The sequence below is a fragment of the Micropterus dolomieu genome, linkage group LG22, assembly GCF_021292245.1.
Source record: "Micropterus dolomieu isolate WLL.071019.BEF.003 ecotype Adirondacks linkage group LG22, ASM2129224v1, whole genome shotgun sequence".
Taxonomy (NCBI): domain Eukaryota; kingdom Metazoa; phylum Chordata; class Actinopteri; order Centrarchiformes; family Centrarchidae; genus Micropterus; species Micropterus dolomieu.
The window spans coordinates 8353666-8375927 of record NC_060171.1 but is presented as its reverse complement, the minus strand read 5'-3'; positions in this window follow the sequence as shown (position 1 = coordinate 8375927).

Genomic DNA, 22262 nt, shown 5'->3' with positions numbered 1-22262 from the left:
TTCTTTATCAATAATCTTATTGGTTCCTTTTCATTACAAAAAGTGTTTGTTTGTTTTTTTTTAAATAATTATTACTTAAAAATTTCAAAACAGGATTAGAATTTAACATTTTAAATATAACTAAATCTCTTACTAAATGTTGTTTCTAGAGCAGCAACAGCAATGTTTACAACAGAAAAGTCACTATATACTTTATACAACAGTGCAGACAATATAATAATAATAATAATTTTTTTTTTTCTCAACGGAAACAGTGGTGCCTTGGACACCCTGCTTTGTACGCAAGCGCAATGCATTGCACTGCCCTTATGACAGTTGTGTTTACAAACTTGTCACAGCTGATTGGGTAACACTTGTGATACGCCCACCAAACAGGAGAAAACATATCTCGAAGCCCATTGAGGGATTTTGTAGAACGTTGAAAGGAACATATCGTTCAATCCGAAAGCATTGCAAACCGTTGCAAGACATTTTGATATTGAACTCTGCGTCAAATCCTGCCCCCTACTTTGCCTCTGATTGGCTAACCGTAACCCTACTCTTAACCAGCCCTAACCAACGGAGGCAATGACTTCTAACCCGTCAGAGGCAAAGTTGTCGAAACTCTGGGACCCTGCAATGTCACTCCTTCCCATGGGCTTTATATAGTAGCTGGATTTGTGGTGCATTCAAGTTGATATTTGTTTCATGAACACACTTTAGAAACAGTTTTAATAAGCTATAAGCGATTTCTTCCTATAGAAAACACAGTTTCAAAATCAAATTGAACAATTTCAATCTGCCCTGTAATTCAGCATGTAAACATTATCATTGTGAGCATGTTAGCATGTTGATGTGGGAACTTAACTTAAAGCACCGCTATTCTGAAGTTCAGAGTGTGATTGTAGACTCTTAGTCCCATTGTGCTACAAGAAAAGGGCACAACATCTGCTTTTTCCTGACTGGACTCCTTGGTCTTTAGGGTTTATCAAAAGTTAATCTTAGAAGACTTACTAATAAAAATATCTACACGGTCTCAAGGTAAATATTTATTTGGGCAAAGCAGATGGGAAAATCTAGCCTAGGAAAGTAGCTCTCTCAGAGGAAAAGAATGGTAGATAATTGGTTAAAATGGCTTCTTGCTGTCAATGACTAGTTTTCGGTAGAGTTAGTGGTGCGTGTGGTGACATCAGCGATGACACAAGCTGTCACTGACTCAACTTGCCAACGTCAGTTGTTACACACAACAGCAGCACCAGTTGACATGGGAGGCCTCAGGCTGATGTACTGTATGTGCGGGGTAGAGATGTATGTCCATGATGTTGGTCGAGATGTCAGCTGCATCATAACACGCACTTGATTATCATGATGCTACTGTCATGTTAACCATGGAAATGTACAAGGGCTCACACTGATGGTAGACAAATAAGGATTTAAGAATTGGTTGATTTTCTATCAGTCTTGTTTATGTTAATTTTCACTATATTTCAATACTAAGAAAATTGCTCACAGCTTTTCTACAATACACAAAACAATAATCTTAGGAGACTTTACTCCAAATATAGTTTTCCCTATTCCCATGATTATTTTATCCCACTTCAAAACATGAGTCGAGGTGATTTTAGGCGCAGCTGAGGTTAGACAAAGTGTTAGAAAGTTCTCTATTGAACAGACAGCTGTTACGTTATTCTGTACTTACTTATATTCATTTGTATGTAGCTTTTTTCAAACCAGTGTTATCTGTTCTTTCCCACTGTACCCTCTCGTAATTGTCAATCCTGGTGTCTATTCCTGCTATTTCACTCACCTAATTACTATTGGCATTTGGGTACATTTAAGTGTGTTGTCACACAACACATCTCACATGGCATTGTAATCAAATGATGTTGTACTTGTCTGTATTATGGACTTAATGCAAAAAAAATAATGGTGCATAATAAAATGTACATGCATGTTGGGGCCAAATTATTTTGAAAGGATTATTGTTGGCATAGATCCAGAGGCCATGAAATAAGGAGCAGGCAGAGGCAGAGCAAGACAGCAAAGCAGACTGCATATAATGCAGTAGGTTTTAAAGCTAAGCCATGCGAAGGCGACATCAAAGCCAACATCATTGTAAAACTAATTGTTGATCTTAAAAATCAGAGGCCACTGAAACCATTCAGTGCAGCCCAACAAAGGAAAATAGTGGCATCCTTATAGGATTTTATTTGTCCCCAAGATATACAAGGATTTCAGACCAGACCAAAGACCTCATTTGGGTACATTTGACTCTTAGATCAAGATAAAAGATTGAGCTCTTTAGCCGTCCTTCCAAATGTTGCTATTTTAAGCCCTTGGGTTTGAATGTGACATTGACCACATCAAAGAAATATTTGCAGTGAAATGTATAGTTCAGTAACCAGGAAATTATTATTAGAAATCCTGTATTACTCCAAAGATAATGTGATACAATGTGATCCAACCACTTCTACTTTTATTCACCTTCATTCAATGCCAGTGCTGATGTTACGCACACATCTCGGTAACTTGATGAATTTTAAACTGTAAAGTGTAAAGTAAGCAAAATAATTGTTTTAATGACATGTTTTGGTGTCAAAAAACACATAATATGCAACTTGGATCCCTCTCACTGTACTTCAGTGTCTCTGTCATACGAATACATCAGCATAAATCCATATTGCAGGCTCGTTAGTCGAGCACACCCCATATTGTTTTGCTGCTCATTGTCATTTTGTTTTTTCTATTATTAATTACCTCAGCCTAATACATGAGGATTTCTCATTTTAGACGGTCATTAGAAACACATTACTGCACCGCTGATGCGACGTGACTTATTTACTCCACAACAATTTCCTCTCTCGTGCTGCCTCAAAGGCTCAGAAATGAGCCTGGGAACTAAAGCACAAGCCCAGGTTACGCTGGAGAGAAAACACACACAAGATTCATAGAGAGTCATACCAAACAAAGCATGTCAGTGCTGCTGTGTGCAGCTTGAGCTGCAAGAAATGGATTTCTGAGTTTGCCTTTGCAGCCCTCAGCAGGGCACTAACGCTATATTATTGGCTGTTAGCAGCTCTCAAGTTTTTCTATTACCTTGGTCCATGACTTGACATCACTGTTAAATAGCAGCACAACATGTACCTTCCAGCTTATTCAATTGATCTGACCCCATGAGCCCTCAGGACTGGGGGAAATAGAGCCAGAGAAAGGAGGGGGAGGAGGAGAGGTCAATGTCAAGGTGATTGACCTTTGGAGAGGAAATGTGTGTATGTGCTTGCACATATGTGTACAGTATTGCTGCTGCAGTGCTGTTCCTCTCTGATACACGTTAAAGTCTGCCACCTCAATGGATGTTGTTGTAGTCCAGTCTTCTGTGTTATTGAAAATGCATTGATAGTTGCACAGCCTTTTCTGTATGATTAATGGCTGTGGGCTGTATGGACAGCTGAAACAAATACCTCTCCCTGCACTAACTATGCTCTGCTGTCTGATGGTGCTTTAACACCGAGCTTCCTGTCGCTCCTTTCAGCCCAAATAACAAGTATTCTGCTCTTTTGGTAAATGGTACACTTATCTTGCTGTCCATTTGTTCATTTTCAAAGAGAGAAAGAGAAGATTTTAAGAAGAGGGTCACTTAAGTATCTAGGGGTGATGAATGGCCTCTGGCCTGTAGCAGTGCTTGTCCTTCTCCCAGTTTGAACTGAAATCCCTCCATCTACACTGTGTGAGCACAAACATTTAAGCACCAAAGTCCTATTAGGTGTCCCCGCTACTGTGAAAAAGGAGACTTCGGCAGCAACCTTAATAAATTGGTAGTTCTACATTGTACATTATTATCCATGTTATTTCACACACTAAAATATGTTTCAGTGTGTAATGGGTCGGTAAGCTGCAGGCTAGAGTGAACAGATCATTTCTGAACCTCTGAGAATGATGCGGCCTTGGATTTTCCATTCAATGGGTTTACAGTCACAGTTATTTAAATTGCATTTAAAGGCACATTTAAAAGCTATGTCACATTTTACTACATATTTATGTGTATTTTATTTAAAAAAGGACAAAGCATCTTTATTAATATGAGAATTTGAGTTCATCATGTAAATGTGCCAGATTTAACCTTAACATCTCATTCCCTAGCAGGTAAGTATAGTATCAACCATCTTACATGGGTATGGAATTTTAGGTGCTGGATTATTTACATGTTTTAGTGTGTGATTGATCAATAAGCTGTAGGCTGTGGTAGCTGGTCACCTCTGACTTCACTGTTATCAACCTGCCAAAGGCCTGACTTGACATGCATAAAAACTTAAGTGTGTCTCATAGTGGGTGCATGTACTATTGTATTTACTACACAAAAATAAAAGAAACAGGAGGTTCAAATCAAGGAACGTTTATCATTCAGCCAACGTAGCCATAGCCCCCATTAGTTGGGCCACAGCAGAAAACTCCAGCCTTTTCATCTGTAAGCTGACTTATACTGCTCCACATGTTTAGTAGAGTAATGCCACTTGAAATTGTATCCCTAGAGAATGGCAGCTATATCTATGTAGATGAGACAAGAAGTCACAAAAAAAATGCATTTGTTGTCTGTGCTCAGGTCAATGTTTCTTTAAAGGGGCCATATGTAGTTTTTTTTAAGAAATTCGCTCCCTCTTACCTACTGATTCCGAAACTCTATACACAGCGACGGCACCACTGCTAATAAACCAAAAAATGACAGTCTCCCAGCACAACGCAGTCTTCAACACAAACTCCACGTAAGGATAAAAAAACACAAAAAGGTTTTATGTGCTGATGTGTCAACATCTAAAAGGGGTCATGGACAGACCTCCGCTTTATTTTGGATATAAAAACCGACCCACATTTGGCTTTCATCCTATTGGACAGGTAAACTGACATTACTGCACAACCTGTGAAATATATTGTGATTAATTTTTTTAATCGCCTCAATTTAGACAACGTAAACTTGCCGGTTAACACGACCAATTGCTAACATGTTCCATTGTAAAATACTATAGTTGTATGTCTTGCCACTTTCCTTATTCAGCTAACACTGGTACCACTATTATGTCAAAGCGATACTCAGGTACTCAGGTTCTTCACCAGTAACTTACGTGACCCACATAATATACAATAATGCAACATAACAGTGAGAGACAACAACACAGTCGAAGTACAGTAACGTTACTTACAACAGTCTCTTTTCCTAAAGTGTGGCAATCTAATTTATAATATTTAGTCTATCTCACAAACTGTTTTTGTTATAATGCAATAAATTTAGTGATGGTGACATTGCTGAGCCTCTCCCATGAAAGTTACACAAATAATTATTGAAAAGCTGTCAGCTAAATGCAGTCAATGTAACGTTATCATGCAACGAGCATTCGTTCAATGTCAAGCTGATAAAAACTACATTGAAGTTACATAAAAAAAATGTGTGCTCTGATGTATGCTAAAGTGAGAAAAAATACAAAATAATTTGGGGACTAGATTTAATAATAGATTCTGATTATGTGGCGGGCCTTACAAAATTGTCTCGAGGGACGGATCTGGCCCCCTGGTCTGTAGTTTGAGACCTCTGCATTAGCAGAGCTGCTGGCAGAGCAGCATTACGGTCATTTAAAAAAAATGATACATTGTATTCAAAAGTGTAAATTATATCATAGAATCATATGAACCGTCAATGTAACTTTAAGTGTCATCATAAAATCACCCCAACTTAAGCTACAACCATCCAACTTTTCCTTTCCTTTCCTTTCCTTTTTTTATTAAAATCCATAAAAAATGAACACTCTTACTCAAATTTTATTTTCTGCGTTTACTTGTGGCAAAATTGATCCTTTAGAGGCTATTTGTAATTCAGATGGCATAATGGCTATCCATGCCTTTCTCATATTTTTGTTTTTATGTTTTGAACGTAGTGATCCAACCGACATAACGCCATATTATCCTCTAATGAAAGGATAGTGAAATTAGGTTCTGGGAAATCTCGCTTTGGTGGTTACATAAGCTGTGTGACACAGAGAGAGACAGCAGTGAAAGGATGCACAAAAAAACCCACAGAAGAAAGAAATAGTTGACACAGAAATTATATGATTTTGGACAAGGTAATGGTTGAGGTAAGGTAATTGTTTGCAGGTACATGCAGTACTTACAGAGAACCACTTGTTTGTAGGAAATGAAAACACATCTTGTATAATCTTACAAATGGAGGGTTGACATAAAATCAGTCTCTTGTCCTTTTTCACATTCTGGGGAATGAGATTACCAGGAACATTCTGTGGTTTCAATCAGCAATGACAGTTGGTGAGTAGGCGTGTACCATTAGGACAATGGCCAAAGCCTGTGGCCGTTTGGTATGTCCTTTATTTTTATCTGGACATGAGGAATCTCTGTGGTACTTCCTTGGTGAGTGATTACCTCCCAAAGAGGTTTACGCTATTTTGTCTTTGCAGTGGTCATGGCTGGGAATGGAAAGAGGTAGATTCATCCATTTCAGCACACTGAATAACTCCTGTACCTACGGAAATCCAACTGAATGGATTTGCATTTCAGATTTATCTATATCATATTGCTATCTGCCTCAAGAGATAAAGAAACCAATAAAACATGACCAAACACAGTTTTTCTGCATCTGTTGTGCTACTTGAACGACCAAGACTACTTTAAAATACCAAATAAAATGGTCTGAGATACGTATGCCTCTGCGAGCAATGGATAATGCAATGTAAATTTACTCTGCCTTGAATTGATTTGTCTTAAGACTGAAATTCCACGAGCATGAAATCCGAATATGTTACTTCTGAACTAAGCCGAACTGTCAGTCACCTTCTGAAACGAGAGCGCTGAGGGTTTTCCTTCACTACCTCAGGAAAGGGCGCTGCATGCGTACAATCTTAATACATGCACTCCTGAGTGAAAAACCCACTCCATGCTTTGGGCTGTGGGTATAATGTCTTGTTCCATTGGTTTGATGCTGCTGAAGGGTGCACTTAAAAGCTTCCTTTTAGTTCTGTTGTGTCCCAACAGCTGACTACAGACGCTGCATTTTACATGTCAGAGCAGCCTTGGTTGATTCCAATCTGTGAGCCACTCATGAAATATTAATAACTCACCTGTGCATGGTTGTATCAGTGTGTGGGTGTGTGTGTGTGTTTGTATGTCTGTGCATGTGTGTCTATGTTTATGTGTTGTGAAAGAGAGAGAGAGGAAGTCTGACTGTGGATATTAAACACCCACAGCTCCCTCTAGCTTCTTTACTGTGAACAACTGACTGCACCAGATGCAGAGGGGGTGGAGGAGTGTGTGTCTTTGTGTGTACCTATGTGCATCAAGCTTCAACCAGGTCCACTTCGAAGCTCATTTGTCATGATTTAAAACAGTGATGGTGATCTAGACTAGAGCAGGTCCCAAATCAAGGCCGAATTTTCCAAACTGGTTAGGCTGTTTTTCTATCACATCTCTTGAAAGAAACTAATAATAGTGCAAATCATTAAACACCAAACTGTTTAGATGCCAGTAATGTCCAGCCATTTATTAACCATGGATCAGTATAATGGCCCCAAAAGCTTTTGGTCACTCTCAAAAAAACCTCAGTTTCTTTTTTCACAGTGCAGGCAGTAAGAGAGTCACTGGTACTGCTGAAGAAATAACAATGAGAAATATTCTTGGAGACAGACTATCAGAGTCTTGGCCAATGAGCTGATAGAAAGAAGCAATGAGTTTGAGCCGCTAAAGCACAAATGAGACGAGAGAGAAAGAGAAAAGTTTAGACAAGGGGTTTAAACTGATGGATTTACTGAGAAGAAAAGTTCGCATAAGCAAAGAGACATACTGATAAATGCTCAACAGAAACAGTTGCTGTTGTTGAACAAAACAATTGGAATCAAAGACAAACCTGTTGTATCAAAAGGTCAGCAAGTTAAACTGGCTCAGCGAATGTGACAAATAGGGAGCCCACACAAGGTACTTAGTTAAAACAAGTATAATTTATTAAACCACATCCTCATGGTTTAACCTGCTAGAAGGTAGAAAGTGAACTGAACTCATATGCCAGCTTTTATAGCCCATGGGTCCAGGTGAAAGCAATCAGCTGACGACCCTCCCAATTCAGCCAATTGCCTGCTGAGGTTGGCAGGACAACCTCCAAACAGTGGGAGGGGCGTCACAATACATCTGATTGCCATAGTAGCTACATATGAGATTAAATTGTGCATGGATATTTTTTGGACTGTAAAATTCTTTGCCATTACACATTTTATCACCATTTTGGAAAACCCATTTTGCACACTGAGTAATGTGCAAATAGTTCAATATTCCTGCAGAAGAACAAAATATTGAAAATCTGGTCTGGGAACTCTCTCAATACAGCACTGTGGCTTCATACCATATTTTGCAACAACACAAAATTGGAAAGGTTTAATTTTAACACCCCTCTCAAAGGTGGGGCTAACATAAAGCTATAATTATCAGTACTAAGTGATCTGTCATAATCCACCAAAAGATTAGTTCTAAATACAGAGTGATCACTTTGCTGTGGATGCTGGAAAAGAGGTAAAGCAACTCATTAATACTTACAGATAGGCATTTTGTCAATCTATCGATGAAACGTTTAATAGATAAAGTATGAAGCAACTGCTTTGACTCACAATCTAAAAAAATGACTTAACTGAGATGAAACGACATCTCATCTTAATGAATCAGGCTTTTGGTCCCAAGACCGGAGCTCCATAAGACTCATGCTGCTGATGAGGTTTATGATGAGCTGAGAAGAACAGATGAAATATATTGATCCCTGTGGGTGAATTGGGCGGCAAATTGATCTTTGAGGAACAGTCTAAGTCTACATACAGAAGGTAACATCATTTTGCAGCAGACAGATTTTATTGAACAGCAGTTTCAACCCAAATATTGGCCTGCATTTTATGTAAACACATCCAACCATGCATTTACTCAGCGTTCCTTTTTCCCCTATTTTATCATACTATTTTAGGGAGAGCATATCTGAAACCTTTAGAGAATTCTGTGTCATGCTGATTAACTTATTTTCTTCAAAAGGTGTAATCATATGCTACTTCCAGCTTTCTTTAAAGGACTATACTTGTGTTCTTGCACGCTTTGGTTAGTGTTCAAATTTCAAAAGTCTGTCAATAGGTTTCATAGCATATGGAAATGAATGTAAATGGTTTGTTGAAATGTAAACATAAAAATACTACAGCATTGCAAAATAGTCAGATTACATACATACATTTGTAGTAAATGGGTAACAACATGCAAAGCCATTAGTTTGGTTACTTAACAAAGCCTTTAAGAGACCGTCCTGTACTCTTGTGAACATCTGGACCTTGTGACTAATTACTGTTGACAAATTACTCTCTAACACCTCTGCAGTTGCTCTTTAAGGGCTAAAACCACTGCTAGTTTAAGTCCCACAAATAATTTATGATGTTCCCTGTCACAAAAACTACAGCCAAAGTGCTCTTGATCAACAGGTGGTTAACATCCACTCACTCAGTGACTTGGCACTAAAAACCTCTGGTTCTGTGGGGCACCTCCTGATTTGAACTGCATGAATGTGAAGGGAGGGCATTGTTGAAAAGTGCATCTGTGAATACCTGAGTAAATATAGGCTGGAATAAGATCTTTTTCCCCAGAGCCTTTGACACCGTGACATGTAAAGCCTGGAGTTAGAAGCCTGCCTGTATCATCCCATTCCACAACCATATGGAAGGCCATGTGCCTGCCTGCTTGGTGTGTCTAAAGTCTTGTCCTCTGGGATTAGTATTACTTTGTGTCTGTTAATGCTATTTTTACTGCCATAATTCTATGATTTTAGTCCCAGGCAGAACAGTGTTTGTGATTATTACAGGGCGCTTGTCACACTGCAAGTAAATAAATTGATTTTTCTTTTTCAGTCTCAACAGTCTGGGTTGACTGCATATTTCTAATACCTCACAAAGTCATTATAAATAAATACATTTAAAAAAAAAATTATTTTCAAATTTTAATAAACAAATATGGTCACCAAAGAATAAACATCCATGTGAGTTGGGTGGTTTCACAATTTCTCAAACTGTGTGTGGTGTCAAATATTAGTTTTTTGCCTGGATGTCTTACAGGCATGTATGTGTACACAATCAACACATTATACAAATTTGCATCAATATACATGTGACTACAGATGGTTTGCTTCTGAGCGCAAAAAACGGGTATAAAAATGCTTGCTTTTAACCTCCTACGTTGGGCTCACTGTTACTTCACACAAGCTGAGGTGCAAAGCTAGTGAGAGTAGCTGTCAGGTTGTGTGCCTTCTGGCATTTGGTGGTGGTCTGTCAGTGCAGTGCAGGATCATGGCACACACTATCGCAAAAATGGCGTAAAATGATCAGATAAGCGTGAGTGTCATCCATTTAGTGCAGTATTAAATAGTGTATGTGTATATATATATATATATATGCGGTCCTGGATAGCTCAGTGGTTAATGCCACTGATGCGGGGGTATTCAGGTGGACTCTTAGGCAAGGTCCTTAATGGTACCAGCCTACCTCAGGCATGAGTGAAACTGCAAATACAAGTGCCATACCGGCTAGGACGTCGCCCGGGTCAACAAGGTGACCGAGCTATGATCCTGTGGGACTTCAAGATCCAGACTGACACACTGGTGATGGCTAACCAACCAGACATCGTTTTGATCGACAATAAGCAGAAAAGGGCAGCAGTGATAGATGTGGCAATCCCAAGCGACAGCAACATCAAGAAGAAGGAACACGAGAAGCTTGAGAAATACTGAGGGCTGAAAGAGGAGCTAGAAAAGATGTGGAAAGTAAGAGCAACAGTGGTACCAGTGGTGATCGAAGCACTGGGGGCTGTGACCCCCAAACTGGGAGAGTGGCTACAGCAGATACCAGGTAAAACATCAGAGGTCTGTGTCCAGAAGAGTGCAGTCCTAGGAACAGCTAAGATACTGCGAAGAACCCTCAAACTCCGAGCTTGAGGATGACACATACCACCCCGCAAGAGGTTATATACATATATATATATATGTAAACTGAGAAATATATATATATATAATAGTTCAGTTTATGACGAGAAGTACAGTACAGTAGAGTACAGTTCCCAGCAGTTGTCCTTATTATGGGAGAGATGAAAGAACTCAGGTACAACATTATTTAAGTGTTACATGGCAGGCTGATTGTGAACAGGTGTGTTGAATGCTTAAAGCCCTACTGCAGGTCCATCCCCTCCATACATAGAAGCGTGGGATCCACAGTGCTCCAGTGATGCACACTCATTTCCTTCATCTAGAAACTGTTACTTAGCATAATCAGGAGAGTGTGATTCATTTGTACCTCCTATGCCCTTCACACACAGTATTATGTGTCTTCAGCTCCTGCTGTTCAGTTTAGTATCAAGTGAATGCATCCAAGGTTTGAAAATGTGTCTGCTGAAATAATGAGAGGTGCAAGCTGTTGCTTCAGCAGGACCTCATGCAAAGAAACAAAACAGAAATCCAACCAAGGATGGTATTATAAATTCCTTATACTATATACTGACTGAAGGCAGAGCATGAAATGTGAATATATTGATTAAAGGCTCATTCAACAGTGTTAGCAACATGTGCAATGTGGTCCCAGTAGAAATGTTATATACTGTATACACGTACATACACACACAAAATCCATACATGTAAATGTTCAAAATAAATACACATTCATACTGTATATATGTATGCATATGCTTAGCTATGTGCAAATACAGCATTGTATAAATGTATATGTACATATATAGCATGAAGAGGGAATATATTGATCAAATACATCACAATACATACATACTGTATACATCTAAAAACATACTTGTATGTTGCATATGCATATACAACACATATTCAGTGTATAAAGTCTTCCTGATATGTAACATATATGTATGTATAAATACAAACATATATACTGAATATATGAATATATTGTATATAAATGTATTGATGTGTTATGTGGTCCCAGCAGGAATAAAAAAAAAATATATGGGTGTGTAGAAGCAGCAAATGCGCACTTATATTGTATATATAACATATAGTACATTGACATTAGTGTACATGAATATATGTGTTGTACATTACATATACAGTATTTGTTATTTGATCAAGGATTCAATAGTATTCAATCAATATTAATTTATGATTTCTCTAGCAGATAAAGGTTGCTGCAATTAAGTTTACTGCTCTCATAGAATATTACTTTCAGCTCAAACTGCGGGTGGGAACAGGAAGCAGGTGGGAGGAGGTTGTTGTTCAGGTCAATTGGCCTTGAAATAGAGGCAGACTTCACCTCAGGTTAGAATGGGCTCCCTTTCCCCTCAAAATATTCATGAAGCAATTATAATTCATATGATTAACTGGGAGGAACACAGAGAAACTGTGATGAGCATTGTAATTATGGGATTTATGGAAAAATTTTGAGATATGGGTGGGGTTTTTTGCTTGTGTCTCAGTATATGTTTGTGTGTGCATGTGTGTATGCTTTGACATGCATGCGAAATGCACTTGACTTGATAGGGAAGGTAAAAGCTGAATATCCTTGAGCTCTTGCTCCCGGAGAACCTGTGTGGAATCCCTGGCATCAATATTAATGAAGAGGATCAGTAGCAGGTCTGCGTCCGACCGCAAAAGTGTATTTTTATCATAATAATCTACAATCTGTGTTTACCACTCATAACTAAGGTTCTTTGGTGTCCTGATCAGTGAGAAGATTAATATCAGGGAACAGGATGGGAACATGTGTTTCTCAAATGCAGATGGTGTTTTTTTTTGCTTCTGTTAAAATCTCAGCTGTTGGCTCATAGTATAATGTTTTTGTTAAATGAGGAGAAGGAGAACACACCTTCTGTCTATCTCTCTCTCCACCCACTGACTGTCTTTCTGGATGTACCACACATCACCCCACAGCGAGAGACTCTGCTGTTGTAAGTTTTGTCCCTACCTAGCTGTTTCTTTGCTTCATAGATAGATGAACATGAGTGCTTTGGGTCATCTGGTCTTCCTGCTGAAGTGTGTGTGGACGAGTGTGTTGGAGTGTTTGTGTCTAAACAAATAATAAAAAGGTGTGTGTGTGCGTCTGCATGCAAGTTTGTGCAGGAGTGTATATCTGTGTGTTTGTGTGTGTGTGCGAGTTGGCACATATGGGTTTTGCAATCTATAATAGCGCTAAAGGTTGCTATAGAAACACTTTCCCTCAGCCACATGGCTACTGACACAGGGCTACATTTAATCTATACATGAATATGTTTGCAACTTTGAAAGGGCACTAAACTCCTGTGTAGAGTCCTTTCAAAGTCTCCGTCAAATGCACAGCTGAGATGCTCTAAATTGGGATTTTCTGGTGGCACAGCAGGATGAAGGTGGCGACTTTCTTACAATGAAGGTGAACTTCCCCCAAACCACGTTGCACAGTGTGTGCATTTGCTGCAATTTCACATGTTTTTTTCCCCACCGTTTGAATGTTGAGAGACCTAAACAAAGGCGAACAACTGGAAAATAAAATAAAGATGCTTTCCCGCAACGAAATACACACAATCATGTGATATTTAAACTAATTTCAGAAGATCACAAACAGCAAGCTGATGTGTGAAGAATTTAACTAGCCTGTGCATGCAGCTTGGGCCCAAACCAACACAGTGCTCAATTTTCTCTGCAAATGTGTCCTTTTGTTTATTTGAGACAGAAAAAAACATTTCTTCCACCCGCAGAAGGAGCACATCACATACTCACAAACCTTCTTAATCCAGTTTATATTATTATTTTTTGTTCCTCTGTGTCTCTCTCATACTGTATGGTAAACCAGAAATGCTCACAAAATAACTTTGAATAGAAATGATTCAAATTGCATGTTATTAAAAATGTTCTCCACACAAACTTGATAAATGAAGCAGTCTCTAAGCAACATGAGCCGAAGCTCTCGCTACGTTCAATACTTCAGACTTCATCTGTTGTCCCACTGGCTCCAAGGGAACAGGTAATCAAGTTTGGTGAGCTATTGTTTTGGAACAGCAGCTACCTGCCTGGTAATTGGAAATGAGTGAGTGTGATGCGGAAAGACTGTTGCAAGATTTTTCTCGGGTGAGAGAGACAGGAGAAGGAAAGGTGGAAGAGAGTGAGGCAAGTTGTGTGTTGTGTGTGTGTCTCAAGCCAGATTGTCAGGGAGAGAAATGCTGGCATGGACAGTGCCAGTGAAAGCTCGCTGTCCCCCAGGATTCCTCTGCAGTGATGGCTATTGGTGTCTGTTTTCCCAGAGGGACCGCTGTTCTGTCATCTCTCACACACACACACACACACACATTCAACCAAAACATACACAGGCTTACATATACACACACAATCCTCAGAGACCCAATACTGCCTCTTAGGTATTAGTCTGTTTTTTGGGGGATATATACACTCCCACAGTCCTTCACGGCTGCAAACATGCCCCTATGTATTAGTTTGTTTTTGTGAGATACGCATGCATACACAAACAATGGCTTGTAAGGTTCAGTCATTACTGCACTGTGGCATCCATTACTTCCCAGCACAATGACAACAAGGTCATGCCTCGAGGAGATCTGCATTTTGTCTGACACCGTAATGCTGCCGCTCCTGCTGCTGCCCAGGATTTAAGCATCACTCTAAGGTTGTTCATTCTTGACATTTTCAGCTCAATAGGTGGCCAAAAATCTTTGCAGCATAACAATAATAATACATATTTGAAATACTGGTAGTTGGATATTTTCAAATTTTGAAGCCTGCAAATCTTCATGTGTTGTTTCAGACAGTTATTTAATAGATCATGATCACAGCTCTTCCATTACGTCAAGATCAAATTTATTTTCATCTCATTAACATTCACAACTGCAGTCTTGCTGGAGTATTGTAGTGTAAGAACCTATTATTAATAACCAATTAACACATAGAGCTACAGACATGATGGTTTACTTTAAAGTGACATATTTAGTGACATAATCCAGTCATAATGATTTATTTAATGGCCAGTAAGTCAACCCAGTAATTGTTCTTAATTAATGGCTTATTAATGGTCTATAATGCATCAATAAATTATTATTGCAGTGAAAACACTCTTTATTAATAACGAATAGATCCTAATAGTCTCTTTAATGACTTACCTACGTTCTAATAAGCCCGCCCTAAAGTTGTCGTTATTAATGTCTTATTACTGATCTATAAAGCTTATTAAAAATCAATAAAGCCATTAGCTGCAACTTATCAATCTTATATAAAGTATAGTTTATTACAAAGTCGTACAACACAGTGAATACCCCAGAGAGAAATATTTAACATGTTGGCTATGTTTACTAGATTTCCCCGTTATGAAAAAGTCAATGCTAAACCCCTAACAACTCATTGGCAGAAAGAAATGGGTTGCAGGCGAGTGCTAATTAGTGCCAAAATATTCATCATTAACTATCACATTTTGAGTTATGTATGTGAAGAGAGAGGAATAAATGACAGCTGGTGAGACTGCTCAGCAGAGGGATTTGGAGACTCCGGAGCATCTTCTTCCTTCCCACAGTGATCCGTCCGGCTGAGTCCCACAAACACAAAGAACTGTGTTTTGGATCAGGGCATCGCTTATTACTGAGGCACAGAGAGGGAGGGAGAAGGGGCTTAAAAGAAGAGAAAAGGGGGAGATTGGGGGAAAAGAGAAGGCCAGGAAAGGATGAGTGCCAGCTCTGCCTCCAGTGTCCATCTCAGATCCCTCCATCCTTCCCTTCATCCTCTCCCTCCATCCTGCCCCTCCCCCTCCTTCCCAGCAGCTGGCCAGTTTTTACCCCAGCAGAGAAAGACCTCTCTGATGGCACAGACTGAGACATCAGTGTGTTCAAACTGAGAACAGAGTCTCTAAACTCTCTATAAATTCACACCCGCCATCTCCTCTCTCCATCTCCTCTCTGGTCTGTCTTGCTCCTTTCCTCCTCTCTCCATGGTCTCCTTACCTCCTCCGATATCCTCTCTCCTTGTTTTTGTCTCATCAACCTCCCCTTCCCTCTCTCCTCTTTCCCTCTCTTACTCCAGCTGTCACTCCTGTCTCTGGTCTCTATGGACCGGCTTTCCAGTCCAGTTTTAATTGATTTGGAGTGACATACAGATGAGACGATAGGAGCAATCCACCTGGGGAGGTCATACACATATGGAATGCCTCCAACACCAACTGGAGTCCATAGAGTCAACAATGGTTGGCTGCAGGGTAATAAATGCAAGGGACTTTTCACGACTAATTTATTTTATAAATACATTTTTATAACTGTCTGTCCTGTTTCAGAAATGAGGCCATGTACACCATGTGAGGTTGTCACGGCTGTCGCTGTCACCTTTGTGTTTCCCCTTTTCCCTTTCTCACCTCTACCAAGTAGGCTGTGTCCCTGGGGAATGAAGACCCGCCTACTTCCTGGTTTCTGGGGTGCTGACATCTGTACCGCCCATTGGTTCCCTCTGTTTTCCACTCAACCAATGGCTCGTCACCACGTTAATTACCTCCGGCTCATAAGGAGAGTCAACCTGTTGCTCCAGGCAGCTTGTCACCGCCTGTTGACTTGTGTGCCGCTGGTATTGACTGCATAGCCTGTCTGTTAGTTGTACTTTGTGTTTAGTGGAACTATCCACCTTCCTTGCCTATTAGCTGTACATTGTGTTTAGGGAAACATTTGCATACCTTTGTATGTTAGCTCCACATTGGGTGCAGTGGAGAAATTCACTTGTTGTTTTGTTTACTATTGTGTTAGTTTTCACCAGGTGGAGTGGGTGCTGTGCTCTTTGTGTTCTTTTGTAGCAAGAATCAACTCTGCTTAAAACGATAGATAGGTAGAGGCCTCCTTTGAGGACCTTTTTATTTTATCTTGGTTTGTTATTTTCGCAGCACCCTCGTCCACCCTCCTTTTGTTTTTTTTGTTACCTGTCTACATCTCTTCTGTTACCAATAAAAGTTACCTTGTTAAGATCTACCAGTTGTGCCTATATGTTTATGGCCCCCACACCCCTAGACCAACAGGGGGTCGTAACAGAGGTATATAGTAGTTGAGAGGAGTTGTGAATAGGAAAAGGAAGAAGGATAGTGATTCAAGTGCGGGGTGGCATGAGATAGCAAAATAAAGAGGTGAGACAGATAGCAGGGTACTGATAGTATCAGGGTACTGATACAGTCTGTTTAATATTGGCATTCGTTTTGTTGGACGCTTGATATCATATCATTTTCAACTACGGAGCAACTAGCTAACAAACTTTTGAGTTGTTAGCGGTTAGCCTATCCACCTGATCTGTACACCAGACTTCATTCAGCTATCTGTCTGTTTTAAATTTATTCAAGCAGATTACCTGCTTTTCGAGTGTGATGGCTGAATGCGGATATTGCCAACTTACCGTTTCCAAGCTGAAGGAAAGTATTCAACTTTGGAAATTGATGATGATACCACCATTCCCTGGCTCAGCCCCATTATTGTGGAGGCTCCGGTGCATAAGGCGATCTCTGCCCATGCTGAGAACCTGAGGCTTCACTTAGATACAAAGCCTAAATCTGCTGACCCCACACCCATCCAGATTTCAGCGGAGTCACGGCTTCTTGTCAGTGAGGGTGATCCAAAGGCGCCAGTAAGTTCAAACTCCACGCCAGCCGGAGCACTGGACCGTGGCTTGCAGGACCAAGCATTGGGCAAGGCACCCGTCTTCACCTCTTCCAACTCCAACTCTGGACCTCCCGCTGGCCAACAGATTCGACATCCTGGATACCCAGGACTTTCCCCCTCTGGACATTCGCCACCATCCCCAAACAGGCAGATCCTCCATCTCCTCCAGTCGCCGCAGGTTGCTGATAGAGGCTGTGACCAGGAGAGGATCTGGTAGGGTCATTGACCTGCAGACAGCAGAAATCTCCCCTGCCGAGGGAGACTGCGCCCCCCTGCTGCAGCACCCTCTGACAGCATCCACCCAACGTGCATTTGCAGAAACACGGCACTTGCCTCGATCCTCCACGGTGCTTCCTCTTATCCAACCAACTTCAATAATAATCGGTGACTCCTTAGTGCGAAATATCCAGTTTGCAAATGCAGTCACAAAATGTTTCCCTGGTGCCACAACCCCCGACATAATTGAGAAACTCCCTGGCCTTCTCACCTCGCTCCTAACGACCATCAGGAAAATTATAATCCATGTCGGCACAAATGACACCTCACGACAGCAATCTGAGCTGACGAAACGTGACTTTATTGGCCTCTTTGACCTGCTAAACAGGAGTGGAAAGGTGTTTATCTCCGGTCCAATCCCCACTCTGGGTCGTGGAGTTGGCCGTTTTAGCAGAATCCTCAGCCTTCACACCTGGCTCCAGTCGGTCTGTGGCTCTCATGGCATTGGTTTCATTAACAATTTTACCTTATTCTGGAACTGCCACGCCTTCTTCGCATGAGATGGACTACATCCAAACAGGTTAGGCAGTCACATGGTGGCAGCTAACCTGCAGCACGGTGTCCTGTTCCCTGCACATGATTGACTAATTACATCACCTGCTCTCTGTTTTCCCTCTTCTCTCTCTCTTCTGGACACCACTAGCAACCGTTCCATTTCTGTTAGTATAACTGACCCTTCTTCATTGGATTCAGCACACCTGAACTCATCACGAGTCAGTGAATGGGCCACCTCTTCTCAACCACGGACACAGCCCATAACGCTTAACACTGCCACCTACTGGTGCATAAAGCCATCACCTGCTAGTGCTATTTCACAGGCATCTCATATTCCAGTAATCACAACGCACAGGTATGGCAACCAAAATGTGCAGGGACACACAGGAAGAAGAATAATAATAATTTCATACAGATTCAAGCAAAGGAACCAACTGTAGTTACCAGTACTAATGTACTTAAAATGGCACTTTTTAATGTGAGATCTCTCTCTAATAAGACTTTTTTTTTTAAATGACTTTATTTTATCTGAACATTTAGATTTTATGTTTTAACAGAAACGTGGCTTCAAATGAATGATCATAGCCAATCTGTTGAACTGTGTCCCCCAAATTATGACTGTTTTAATCAGCCCAGAGTCAGCGGTCATGGTGGAGGCCTTGTTGGTGTTTTTAAGAAGTGTCACAAAGTACCCTGTGAGAAATTCTTATCTTTTGAAACTCTGACTTTTAAAATCGGAAGCCTAAACCCAATTATATTTGCTATTTTTTATCGTCCTCCAAAACCACCAGGCAGCTTTTTAATAGAACTTCCTGAATTTTTATCTACTCTTGTTTTAAACTATGACAAAGTTGTCATTTGTGGTGATTTTAATATCCATGTGGACGACCCCACCAATAGTTGTGCTTCTGAGTTTTTAAATATCACAAATTCTTTTAATTTTAAACAAAATGTATGTGGTGAAACACATAATCGTGGTCATACGTTAGACCTTGTTTTTACTCTAGGTGTGAGAATTTCTACTGTGGATTTACTGGATATGGCTGTATCTGACCACAGATGTATAGTTTTTAACTGTGAGTCACCCGCTAATCCCAAAGTCATATCCCATGCCATATGTTCTCGCATCCTAAATGACCATAGTGTGGCACAATTTTGCTCACTTTTTGACATTCAAAGCCCTAACTTGTCTGAGTATTCTAATACCAATATTCTGGTGGATAACTTCAATGGAATCTGCTTGTGCTTATTAAATACTATAGCACCAATTAAAGTTAAGTTGAAGGCAAGAGAAAAAAAGCAGCCTTGGCTCAATGACCTGCAGCTTAAAAAGGGAACATAGGAAAGCAGAACATAGGTGGAAGAAATCTGGACTCCAAGTACACTACGCTAGCATGAAGGAGCTGCTGTCACAGTATAAAAGAATGGTTAAGGAGGCTAGAACAAAATATCTTTCAGAACTCATCTCTTCGCATCACCATAACCCAAGGTTTTAATTTAGGACTGTTGATCTGCTGTTAAATCCGGCCCCACCTTGTGCCCCTACTGAAAGTAATGCTGACTGTGAGGTGTTTTTATCGTATTTTATTGAAAAGGTAGACTTAATTCGAGCCTCTATCACAACCAGTGCCACTTCCTCAGATTTTCCACACCCACAGCATGTCAGTTTTAACAAATTTTATCCAATAATATTTACATAACTTGTAGAAACGGTATCACATATGAGAGTATCTTCCAGTCCTCTTGATGTGATACCGACAAAGTTTTTATTAAGAGTCATGGATTCTGTAGGGCCTTGCTTACTCTCAATTTTTAATAGTTCCTTATCCAGTGGCCGTGTCCCACATTATTTTAAAACTGCGTGTGTGAACCCACTGTCAAAAAACCTGGAATGGACATCTCCCTCCCCGAAAATTATAGACCAATCTCCAAGTTTTAGAAAATATTGTGTCCAAGCAGCTTCTACATACATTAGAAACAAATAACATCTTTGAAAAGTTTCAATCGGGCTTCAGGAAATACCATAGCACTGAAACGACATTGCTCAAAGTTACCAGTGATATTTTGATGGCTGCAGATAGTGGAATGTGCTCTGTGCTTGTACTCTTAGATCTTAGTGCTGCGTTTGACACAGTTGACCATACTTTCCTCTTGGAGAGAATGAGGCGCTGGGTGGGGATATCTGGCACTGTTTTAGACTGGTTTATATCTTACTTGTCGGATAGGAGCTGGATACCATATTGTGCCAGACAGATTTTACTTTAACAAGAGAGTATTAACATACATCTTTGTCTGTTTTATTATTTATTTAATTATGTATTGATTTGTCACCAGGCCAGACAGGGGGGCAGACACGGGGATGGGGGGGCACAAACAGACAGCACAGAGAAAGGACAACACCTGTAAGAGAAGGGGGATGGAAGGTGGGGACAACAGGGAATAACAGGGGAGGGAAACACCAATTGCAGAAAGCAACGAAACCTGCAATAGAACACAAACAAAAACAAACAAACACAAACAAAAACAAACAAACAAACAATAAGAAAATAATAATAATAGTAAAAGACAACCAGCCGAACAGCAGCAATAAACAGCTGACATAGTAAGACAACTAAGAGAAAAATGAAAACAAGAAACAGTCACGCACACTAAATAAGCAACACAGCACAGCCACGAGAGCTGGAATAATAATTAATTTAAATAAGTAACTGAAAGAAAAGCATCAGGAATAATTCTACCAGGGACAACCTAAATTTGTTTGTGTCTATGTGTGAGACTGTATGTGTCTGTGTGCATGTGGGTGAATGTGTCTGTATGTGTCTGTGTACATGTGCGTGCGCATAAGCCTGTTAAAGAATGTAGTTGTTAGTGAGAGTTGGACGCCACGACTGTGCCACACCTACCCCAGCAACAGGCAGGCAAGATAAAATTTTTTAAAAAAAGACTCCCAGATGCACCGCGATTCAACTGTGGAAGACCCCGACCCAACCAACAGACCCCCCCCCCCAAAAAAAATAAAAAATAAAAAATAAAAACGACCATCCAAATGCCAGTTGACAACACAATGCCGACGGAACGCAAGAAGCGTAACCCACGGAAGAGCAGCACCCGGACCGAACGTGGCGAGCACACAACATAGACCAGGGCACATTATTCAAAGACATGGTATCTCTTTCCATTTTTATGCAGATGATACACAGTTGTTCCATGCCCATTAAACACATTGACCTTGAAATGTTAACTTCATTGAAGGACTGCCTTAGTGAGTTAAAAAACTGGATGTCCGATAATTTCCTTCAATTAAACAGAGATCCTCATCATTGGCCCCAAGCATTTGAGAAGACATATTGTGCCATTCACAGATTGCCTTGGTTTATCAGATCAAATGAAGCCAGTGGCAAGGAATCTTGGTGTCTGGTTTGACAGTGATTTGTGTTTTGAGCAGCACACCACAAAGCTGTTCTTATCATCCTAGAAATATTTCTAAAATCCAACCTTTTTTAACTTTTAAAGATACTGAGACCATTTTACACGCTTTTATTTCTTCACGTTTGGACTATTGTAATAGTCTGTTTTCCTGCCTGAATCGAAAATCTATTGTTCGGCTACAGTATGTCCAGAATTCAGCTGCCAGGCTTTTAACTAGAATCAAGAAACGTGATCATATCACTCCTGTTTTGGCTTCGTTACACTGGCTCCCAGTATGTTTTAGAATTGATTTTAAGATTTTACTGATTACATTTGAGGCTTTACATGGTCTCACCCCTTGCTATATTGCTGACCTACTAGTACCTTATATACCAGCTCGTAACTTGAGATCCTCAAGTAAGGGGCTTTTAGTG